Below are 11,552 nucleotides of genomic sequence, written 5' to 3'. Positions count from 1 at the left end.
CTCCCGACACTGAATTCCTGAATTCTTACTGCTTTTCCCCTTTGTTATGTAACATAACGGTGGTGGTTCAGTGGTAGTCTATTTTTCCCCATAGGGAAACATGTTACATTAAACACACTCTCCATGTCTTCCAGGACACAGAAGCGGAAAAACGCATCTCTCTCAAAGCGCCTCAAATGCAGACGTTTTCTTCAGAGATGTGGCTTCTGTTCCACGCACGGTGAGACACTCTGCTCCAGATTCCATCTGTTGTTCTCAGACATTATTGCACTGATCACTTTCACAACCACAGATATTTGTAACTGGTGTCAAAGTGGGCAAAAACAACATGAAGACTCTGGATGGGTTGTTTTAATTGCTTTTCCTTTTTTTTGTCAAATACAAAAGTGATGCTTAAAAAAATACATCGATTGCACAGGATTATATCAAATCAAATCAGTCGCATGAAGACCCGTTAACCTATTCTGACCTGAGATCAGATAAAAAAAATGTCTTCTACATCCAGACATAGCTTTCTGAAAAAGCTATGTTTCTATGTCGTTCAAAAATAGCAGACCTTGGCTACAAGCCACTCGGTGGCGCGCTATGAGCTTGTAGATCTGCTATTTCTCAATAGCTAAAGCATATCACAATGCTAACACCAAAAGGGGTTCCCGCCCAAAATGTTAAAGTTCACATACAAAAGTTAAGTCATGTTCTCCCCTAAAGCGTGTGTGAATGTCTCTTTGGAAATGTCTTTGTTATCTTAACACTGAATCAGCTTTCTGCTTCTACAGGCCGATGGCGGTGAACAAACTATGACTATATACTGTACCTGAAACTTGAAAGGCAGCATCTGTAGACATTTTTAAAGCACAGCTCAAGACCTTCTACACTCTTGCATTACTGCTATTTAAATTTTGTATGCCTTACCCTTAATTTGCTTTTCAGTTTTTCTCTATTGCTCTGTAAAGCACTTTGAGATGCATGTCATGTCATGAAAGGTGCTATACAAAGTTTTATTACTATTATTATTATTGCCGGTGCAGGCATGTTAGACACACGTATGGCATTAGTAGGTTGAATGCACAAAGGCTAGTTTAGGTGTGGTGTTAACCTCACATCATCACCGTGTGATGAATATGAACTGCACTGCAGATGTGCCAGTCTTCTCTACTTTTGAGTAATTCTCTTCTCCCTCTCTGCCTGACTGCCTCAGGCATGTACACTATGAAGACTGAACTCTGAGAAAGATTCCCAGGGATAAGATGCAATTCACACACCACATGTCATTGTTTTTGGGGCAGACGCGTTGGACTGCCAGCCACCTCCAATGAAAACGCTAACATTTCTCTCAAATGTTGTGCAAACATTGTGCAATTATTCATCATTGCTGATGACTTGTTCTAGGGCTTTTTTTTTCAACCATATTTAACTCCAACTGGGAAATGGGAGACCATTGTAGTCCCGGAGGGGCGAATTCGGTTTAATCTTCCCCCAGGGTCTCAGGGTTCCCCGTTACAAACATGTTCTGAAAATGCACCCGATTCTACAAATGCCTACGAAACACAGTATAGTTCTCACACTTTCAAGATTTTAAAATAATGTTAAAACAATTGCAGATGCACAGCAAGCTCGCAAGCACGTACGGACGGTATGAAGTGAAGTGACACACTGTGAGCTTGTACTAGTATACAGTATATTGTACAGGGCCTAGAGGTGGTGGGAAGTTTAGTGCGTGGGAGTATTAAGGAGAAGTGAAAATACACAAAGGAAGTCAGATGTCCTGTGATGTGTGGAAGGATGAACCAAGATCTCTGACCCAAGAGGTTGGAAGTGGTCCAACATTGCATAGCTGAGGTTCCGCTTCTGTGTGTCCTGGAAGACATGGAACAATGATGGCAGGATGCCAGCGAGGCCGAGGGGTGTGTGTGGGTGGGTGTGTGTGTGTATGTGTGTGTGTGTGTGTGTGCGCCTCTTAGAGCAGTGGTTTTCAACCTTTTTCACTTAAAGGTCCATTTATTCAGCATTTGAGCCACGGCCCACAGACCACTACACCATTTGATGAGATTTAGCCTCTCAGGATATTTTGTTGTTGTTGGATACGTTTTCAAAATAACAATTCTTCTACATTCTCTAATTGTGTAGACTAAAATACGGATGTTTATTTAACACAGGTCCATTTGGTATACCAACTCTCCGTCATTTAGCTAGCTGTGGACCGCATGAACCCCCCTCAAAGATCCCTGGACCACTGGTTGAAAACTGTCTAGACTAATGGATGCATTTTAGCATTTTTAAATGTCTGTTCTGGGTGGGCTCTCTCTCTGACAATAACCCTCCCTTTCATTAACAATCAAGCATGCATTGTATTATTTTATTACTCGCTCTTGTTTCCACTCCCTTCCTGCCTTAAAATCTGACACACACACACACACACCATTGCATAAGACTTTTCTCCCTCCCTCTCACTCTCTCTCACTCACCCGTGACACACGCACGCGCACACACACACACACACACACACACACACACGCGCGCGTGCACAGACGCACTGGCACCACTTGCATCTACGCGTACACAAGGGCAAAGGCATGCATGGACATTGGGCAAGTTTGTCGAAGCGCAGCAGTAAGTAAGTGAGGGTGGGCTGGCTCAGGCTGGGATGCCTGGGGATCATAGGCTGGGATGGGCGAGAGAGAGAGAGAGAGAGAGGGGTGTGTCATCCCAAACTATTGTAGGCATTCCAGTGCACGCATATTTATACTCCAGTCCAAGAACCAGGCGTGCAACTGAAAAAGAACTTCCCAAAGTTTCAGTACTGACTGGATAGTCATTCAGGACGCAGCCCGCAGTCCACACGTTTTACCACTGATCAAAGCAAGGAAGAAAACCACCCCTAGAAAGTAAGAATGTATTTCTCAATACCTTTTCTTCATAGAACCGTTAGTTTAGGGCTTTAGGCTAACGTTTACACAGCGCTGTAGGCTTTCACTTTGTCAAGAGCCTTAGGTACAGAGTTGCTGTTCTGTGTTCACTGCTTGCTTGCTTGCTTTAGAGGCAGGTGTCAAGTCAACTAAATGGAATGGATGTTGACCTTAATGTAGACTCTAGCGGTGCATCGACCGGACAGTTTATTTCAGAGAAAGGCTCTTTTTCTTTGAAGGGGGGAGAAACTCTGACTGGAACTCTCTTTGGTCCACTCTAAATAGAGTGAGACTGAGTGAGAGAGAGAGTGTAAAATCAAAACATTGAATGGTTTAATATATTATGTCATAGCTCTGCTCATATGTATTTAATTATGTATAATTTTATAACAAGCCATGTGTGTGCTATAGTTGCTGAGTGTGTATTTACTGTTTCCTTGAAATCCAGGCTAGTGGTCTGGACCACAATTATTAAAAAAACGTAACTAGTTACTTTGTAGATTTTTTTCATACATTAACCACTTCAGCCCTATATACTATATGAAAATAGCCGATCTACACGTAATTTTTGCATTCTGGACTCTTACAATGTAGAGTAGTTCGACATTGCAATAGCCTACGGATACTTTTATCTACAGTAAGTAAGACATGCTAGTACTTTAAATATAGAAATGCTAGTACTCTAAGAACTTTAAGAAATGCTAGCAATGCCACCCCTGCTGTTCTATGACCAAGAAAGGGAGACATTTCTAACCTGACACCCCCTGGGCCTGACCCCTAGTGTCCACAGTCCTGTCCCATGCAGGACTCTTTAACCCGACACCCCCTGGGCCTGACCCCTAGTGTCTACAGTCCTGTCCCATGGTTCAGGTTCAGGTTCAGGTTTATTTGTCATTTGTATAGATACAGAGTATACATACAATGAAATTTATTTTGCTCAGAGCACTCTCAGTCTTACATACACAGGACATAAACAAACATCTATAGTGCAAGAAAAGACAAAAACAGGTAAAGAAAAGTGCAAGTGAAGTGAAGTGAAGTGCAATACAGTTCAAGGTCAGCTGTTCAGCAGCCTGACTGCCTGGGGGTAAAAACTGTTACTGAGACGGGTGGTACGAGATTTGATGCTCTGGTAGCGTTTTTTGGAGGGGAGTAGTTTGAACAGGGTATTTGCGGGGTGGCTGGTGTCTTCCATGATGTTATGGGCTTTTTTCATACAGCGAGTGGTGTAGATGTTATGGAGATTGGGTAATTCTGTAGTGCCGATGATTTTAGCTGCTGTTTTAATGGTCCTCTGCAAGTGTCCACAGTCTTGTCCCCAAGCAGGACTGACACCCTGCCCTGACCCCTAGTGTCCACAGTCCTGTCCCATGGAGGACTGACACCCTGCCCTGACCCCTAGTGTCCACAGTCCTGTCCCATGGAGGACCCCCTGCCCTGACCCCTAGTGTCCACAGTCCTGTCCCCATGGAGGACACCCTGTCCTGACCCCTAGTGTCCACAGTCCTGTCCCATGGAGGACTGACACCCTGCCCTGACCCCTAGTGTCCACAGTCCTGTCCCATGGAGGACCCCCTGCCCTGACCCCTAGTGTCCACAGTCCTGTCCCATGGAGGACTGACACCCTGCCCTGACCCCTAGTGTCCACAGTCCTGTCCCATGGAGGACTGACACCCTGCCCTGACCCCTAGTGTCCACAGTCCTGTCCCCATGGAGGACACCCTGTCCTGACCCCTAGTGTCCACAGTCCTGTCCCATGGAGGACTGACACCCTGCCCTGACCCCTAGTGTCCACAGTCCTGTCCCATGGAGGACACCCTGCCCTGACCCCTAGTGTCCACAGTCCTGTCCCATGGAGGACCCCCTGCCCTGACCCCTAGTGTCCACAGTCCTGTCCCATGGAGGACACCCTGCCCTGACCCCTAGTGTCCACAGTCCTGTCCCATGGAGGACACCCTGCCCTGACCCCTAGTGTCCACAGTCCTGTCCCATGGAGGACACCCTGCCCTGACCCCTAGTGTCCACAGTCCTGTCCCCATGGAGGACACCCTGCCCTGACCCCTAGTGTCCACAGTCCTGTCCCCATGGAGGACACCCTGCCCTGACCCCTAGTGTCCACAGTCCTGTCCCATGGAGGACACCCTGCCCTGACCCCTAGTGTCCACAGTCCTGTCCCATGGAGGACACCCTGCCCTGACCCCTAGTGTCCACAGTCCTGTCCCATGGAGGACACCCTGCCCTGACCCCTAGTGTCCACAGTCCTGTCCCATGGAGGACACCCTGCCCTGACCCCTAGTGTCCACAGTCCTGCCCCATGCAGGACTCTTTAACCCATTCTGACCTGAGATCAGATTCTATAAACGTCTTCTACATCCTGACAGTTTTCTGATAAAGCTATGTTTCTATGTCAGTCATTCTTCGATTTTTCAAAAATAGCAGACCTACAAGCTCGTATCGCGCCACTCGGTGGCGCGATATGAGCTTGTAGATCTGCTATTTTTCAATAGCTAAAGCACGACATGATGCCAACACCAAAATGGGTTCAGAATGGGTTAAATTGGGAAGCCTCGAAAGCTGAAACAAATCCTGAAACGGGACATTGTGCATAATGAGTACTTTCTGCTGTTGGTACTTTCGGTACATTTTGATGCCACCACTTTTGTACTTTTTAAGTAAAGTAGTAGTAGTAGTACATTTTGACTACATTTCAGACTTTTACTTTGTAACGGAGTAGTTCTACATTGGAATATATTGATACTTTTAATTACTGCAAGTAGAATAAATAATTTTTCCACCACTGGTTTCTCACTGTAAATGTACAGACAGAAAGAGACGGACGAGCACAGCAGTTTAATTAATTACGTTGAATCCTTTCTTTAGGCACTTATATGTTATATACATACACATCTGGCATTAATTGCAGCGAGTCTTAATGGTTGTTTTATAGGAATGACATCGGCAGTCGTGGCGCCAAGTCTGGCCATTTAAAGTGGGTGGTGGTGTTGTTGTTTTTGTTGTTTGTGCCATAGCAGCAACTTTGAATTTGGATGGATTCCAGCCCTGCTGGCATGGCATGCCAAAGAAAGCTGGCATGCCAGCTTTTCTGGAAAGCATGGTGGTGGAGGCCGGGCAGAGCTGACTGACTGACTGGGGAAGGGTGGTGGAGGCCGGGCAGAGCTGACTGACTGACTGGGGAAGGGTGGTGGAGGCTGGGCAGAGCTGACTGACTGACTGACTGACTGGGGAAGGGTGGTGGAGGCCGGGCAGAGCTGACTGACTGACTGACTGACTGGGGAAGGGTGGTGGAGGCCGGGCAGAGCTGACTGACTGACTGACTGGGGAAGGGTGGTGGAGGCCGGGCAGAGCTGACTGACTGCCTGGGGAAGGGTGGTGGAGGCTGGGCAGAGCTGACTGACTGACTGACTGACTGGGGAAGGGTGGTGGAGGCCGGGCAGAGCTGACTGACTGACTGACTGGGGAAGGGTGGTGGAGGCCGGGCAGACCTGACTGACTGACTGACTGGGGAAGGGTGGTGGAGGCCGGGCAGAGCTGACTGACTGACTGGGGCAGGGTGGTGGAGGCCGGGCAGAGCTGACTGACTGCCTGGGGAAGGGTGGTGGAGGCCGGGCAGAGCTGACTGACTGGGGAAGGGTGGTGGAGGCCGGGCAGAGCTGACTGACTGGGGAAGGGTGGTGGAGGCCGGGCAGAGCTGACTGACTGGGGAAGGGTGGTGGAGGCCGGGCAGAGCTGACTGACTGACTGGGGCAGGGTGGTGGAGGCCGGGCAGAGTGTGCACTTTAGGGGCACTTTGGGCTAATGACAGAAGCATGGGGGGCGGCCGTGCCTCAGGAGGTAGAGCAGGTCGACCAATGATCCGTGGGTCGTCGGTTCGAATCCCGGCTCCTCCTGTCCACAATGGGCAATGTGCTCCTCGGGCAAGACACTGAACCCCACAATGTGGGAAGTGAGGACGCTGGCGTCGACTGTTCGCCGCTTCACCTCCCCATGTATGAATGAATGGACCGCTGTAAAGCGCTTTGAGCACTTGGAAAAGCACTATAGAAATGCTATCCATTATGGAGTTACTTTACTTTGACACCTCAGTGACCGTCAATACTGTACGTACGTATTAATCAATGAAAGCATCATTTATCAGACAAATGACTGAGGTATCGTCATTGGAGATAACATTAATATAATTATTTCGTATTCATTTTGAGATATTATTATCATATTTGAAATAGTCCGGACGTAAAATGCGTCACACAGATGCTACCATTTTCTAAGCTTATGTTTCTTTTTGCTGGCTTGTTCGTTCTCTCAGAGTAATTAGCACAGGATTTGAATGCAGCAGGAAGATGGTGAATATAGTCTTGATTTGGCAATAGAGCTTTTGCTCAGAGCAAAGGCAGATTCATATAATATAAAGATGTGTCTGAACTTTTACAGTAATTGTCATTTATGACTCTTCTGCACCCGGAGAACGTACGTGTTGAATCCTGCCATCCTTTAAATGTCATATCCATGTGCTTCTCACCAGTGAAAGTTGGAAAGTAAACTAGGTCAATTTACTTGCTGTAAGTACTGTACTTAAGTACAATTTTGAGGTATTTGTATTTGAGTATTTCCAATTTTGAGTACTTTTACTTCTACTCCACTAAATCTTGTACTTTTTACTGCACTACATTTATTTGAAAACTTTAGTTAAGTACTAGTTATACTTTGTAGATTTGTATTATTATTACAAAACATACATTAGCCACTTCAGCCCTATTTTATATATATATATACATTTCGGCATTTTGAAAATAGCAGATCTCACAATGGCCCCTTTTCCACCAAAATAACTTCGGTTCAGAACCAGTGCCGTTCCGAACCATGGTGCTTTTTGCGAACCGGTCGCGAACCGGCTGCATTTCCACCAGATTGACGGCCGGTTCATTTGGTGGCGCTATTATTATACCTCAACACAAAATGTTGAAAAGGAGAAGGATCCGTCATGCCCGCAGACGCCCCGAGGGCGTTGCACAACACAAACCGATGTAAACAGTATCCACGAGGTTGTGATGTCAAGTTATTATAACGCCCCGCAAGTCTCAGCTGGATTCTGGATCGCGATGCATCCGTATACGTTTGGTTCCAACCCACTGACGAGTTCCAACCTACTGACACCTTAGAGTATATATATGATATAGATATAGATATATAACTCTATGACTGACACACCCACTTATATCGTCTCGGTTCACAAAGCGCTGCGTGCAGTTACAAAGCTGAACCACCGTTTTGTGGTTCACATTGGGTACGAACGTTTATGGTTCGGAACCAACTCATTTTCAGTGGAACTGGTTCAATATTTAGCGGGAAGAAAGAACCGAACCGGTTCAACCCCGGTGGAAAAGGGGCCAATGCGTCGCAAAGTGACGCGTTTTAGTCTTGTAGATCGGCTATTTTCAAAAGATGCTTAAACATCAACAAAACCTGAAATGGAAATGCATAATGAGTATTTTCTACTTTCTACTACTGAGTACATTTTGAATATGAGACTTTTACTACTTCTACATTGGAATATTGATATTTTCCTTACTGTATAAGTATAACAATAATTGAGTACTTTTCTTTTCCACCAGTGGTTTCTCACTGTAAATGTAGACTGGCCTCCAGAGGGAAAGAGACGGCTGGGCGTTTTTAGGGAGGATGTTATATTGTAATACAGTACATACTCAGTCTGTCTTATTGTATGAGTCACTATGATTTAGTAATGGGTTTTTTTGTCAAATATTTGGAGGATTTAGAAACAATTGACCACAGGGAGGGGAATATTATCTGACCAGCAAATGAACGAGAGAGAGAGAGAGAGAGAGAGAGAGAGAGAGAGGCCAGAGTTGAGATTGAGAAATCACGTATACACACAATTTTTCACTGACATGATACACTGCATATTTATACAGAAATTATACTGTATATACAGGCTCTCTCTATGTACGTCGCGCACACGCACACACACACACACACACACACACACACACACACACACACACACACACACACACTGTCAATATTTGCCTTTTCAAAGTGTCTTCCCCAGCCTTGTCCGACTCAGACTATCTGACTTGACCACGTTGCCATCCATGGCAGAGCCGAACGCATCAAAGTGTGTAATCGCAATCCGTTTCATTGTCACATCACAGCTTTGCAGGTGTGAATCAGTGGGTGATATTATTTTTTGCGCAAGTTCCATTATCGCCAGAATATTGCCAGTTTATCATTCTGAAACATGATGCATTCGGACACATTTACAACAAAATTGTTGTATAGCCTATACTGACATGATGTAATACTACATAATTTAATATACGGTGATGTTTTGTAAGACATTATGGCCTACAGTATATATCGCAGTGTAGCTACAAATCTTCCACACCAATTTCATCCATTCTATTACAGGATGGCTGGTGCAAATTAGATGATCAATCTATAAGCGCATAATTATGTGATGCGCTGTGAGCTTGCAAATATGTACTTTTCAGCATGTGACACCGGCGTGCAACAAAGTATCTATATGCACCCAAGTGTGCAACTTAATTAAGTGTGTGTGGCATCATTCACACCTCTTGTGTGTTGACTCCTCACCCTTTCACACCTTTACTTCAAGCACAGGAGTGCTAAAGTGTTTGTGTCCGGGTAGCTCAGTCGGTAGAGCTCTCGCCTTTGGACCACAAGGTCACGGGTTCGATACTCCGGGAAGTACTGGGAGCTGATGGTAGGTGTGGAGCTCCACCTCAGACTCCATCTCCCAGGAGTCTAGTCTAGCGCATTGTAACAGAGACAGACTCCTGGGTGTTATCGGCTGATACTGACAATAAGCCACTCCCGACCTAAATTACTGTGAAACACAGATAAGCATCCCGAGTTGAAGATGTCTAGTCGAGCTTGTTGCCTCTCATAGATATTCGCAAACACGATGTTTGGTGCAGTGTGTCTAACGATGTAGGACATCTGTGTATTTGTTTAGTGAGAGAGAGAGAGAGTCTCTCCTCACCGAGTGCATTGCAGCAGCTCATTACAGCTTCGCTGCTGTTTTACAAGAGCCAACCAAAGTCCCATTGGGACTTGTTTGGGTTATATTGGCTGAGACTTAACAGCACTAGGCTTCAGTCCAAGTGTTGCCTTTAATGTTTAGATTGAGGGAGAGGCGGGGAAGAAAGAACAGGGAAATTTGTAGTGGAGAAGTATCTCTGTCCTTTCACTGTCCTTCCTCTGATTGTAAACTATTTTTGTAACTTTAATATCAGGACACATATGCCATTTGACTCTGAGCCCATGCTTAGCCTATGCATTGTATATTAATATAGACCAACCCACGGTAAGGCGCTCGGGTGGTGCGAGGCTAAAGTTCCAGCCCACCACCACCGCGGTGGAGACTATAGGGTTTTGAATCCTCTCTGGCTAGGCCGGGCATTCCAACAAAGACAATTGTCAGTTTTAATGATAAAGAAGCCTTAGATAGGCATCTTGGATAGGCTTGATGTGTTATGTTGCACTGCAAGTGGCTGAGGGGGGTTTTTCACATTCTTTATGTATGTAAGTACATAAAAAATTGACTCCAGATTCTTGATGGCGGTCTCTGTTAATTGGGTGCATGTGTTTCGTCCGACGTGCTACTAACAGCCTGACAGGCATTAGTCTGACACACCCTAACCCCTAAACCCCAAACCCTGACATAACCCTATACCCTAACCTCACTGGGAAGCCACGGCTGAGTTTTAACCGGCAACGCAACGCATGTCGGGAGCCACGGAAAGGGTCGGGTCGGGACAAACCGTTTTTTAAGGTAAACCACACCAAGTGCAACTCATTGAGTTGCAATGAGTTGCGTTGGTGTGGTTGACCTTTTAAAACCATTTTTTGTCCCAACCCGACCCTTTGGTGTGGTTTGGGCTTTAACCGGGGTCTGGGAGCCTCGGGTGAGTCTTAACCAGCCACGCATGTGTCGGACTAATGCCTGTCGGACTGTTAGTCTTGACATTATGTGTATCAGAGGAGACTATAGAGGACCGTCTGTAGTATCAAAGCACAAGGGACTGGAATATAGGCCTATAGGGAATCGGGAATTGTTGAGAAAGTTTTAAATAAAATAAAAAGAAAGAAAATAAATGTAAAAACAAAAGAGCAAACGGTAATACTGTGCTGGAATCACTTGCCGTTGTGTGAATTGTGTTGTGTTTGAAGGAAGATGGAGTTACGGACGGTGTGATTATCGGTGTAGGATATAAGGAGTGCGTGCGCGGGGTTGACAGAATGATGAATGCACAACAACTGAAGCACTGTAGCGTTAACACCCAATCTGTGTTCACATTTACACAAAAACACACACGTTGCTCGCTACCCAGCAGCTGGGCAGAATGGAGCAGATGGAATCCGACAGCTCGTATGAGGACTGAGGAGGTACCGTAGTACAGTACAGTACATGTTGGCCCTGCTCGGGGAGTTTTGGGTGACTTTGGACAAAAGGCTAAATACACCCAGGATGCTTTGCGAAGAAAAGGCAGCCGAGCAGACGGTCGAGGGAAAGTGCAAGTCTGGAATGCGGTAATTGTGGGAAAACGAATGCAAGAAATAATAGACAAGCACATTCAGTACAAA

At 45.9% G+C, this 11,552-nt stretch overlaps 1 protein-coding gene across 1 annotated transcript in view; it reads left to right on the top strand.

The window, feature by feature from the left end:
• The first annotated feature begins 2,758 nt into the window (after nt 1-2,758).
• Nucleotides 2,759-11,552, top strand: part of LOC310870856 (protein-glutamine gamma-glutamyltransferase K-like) — a 42,672-nt gene continuing 33,878 nt past the window's right edge. Inside the window, exon 1 of the mRNA XM_083782201.1 lies at nt 2,759-2,885. The gene's annotated coding sequence lies outside the window, so the exon portion shown is untranslated. The remainder of the gene's footprint in view (nt 2,886-11,552) is intronic.

This window comes from Protomyctophum parallelum (assembly GCF_964188405.1).
Source record: "Protomyctophum parallelum genome assembly, chromosome: 14".
NCBI classification, from domain to species: Eukaryota; Metazoa; Chordata; class Actinopteri; order Myctophiformes; family Myctophidae; genus Protomyctophum; species Protomyctophum parallelum.
The sequence above is the reverse complement of the archived record's forward strand: the minus strand, read 5'-3'. Positions and strand labels throughout refer to the sequence as shown.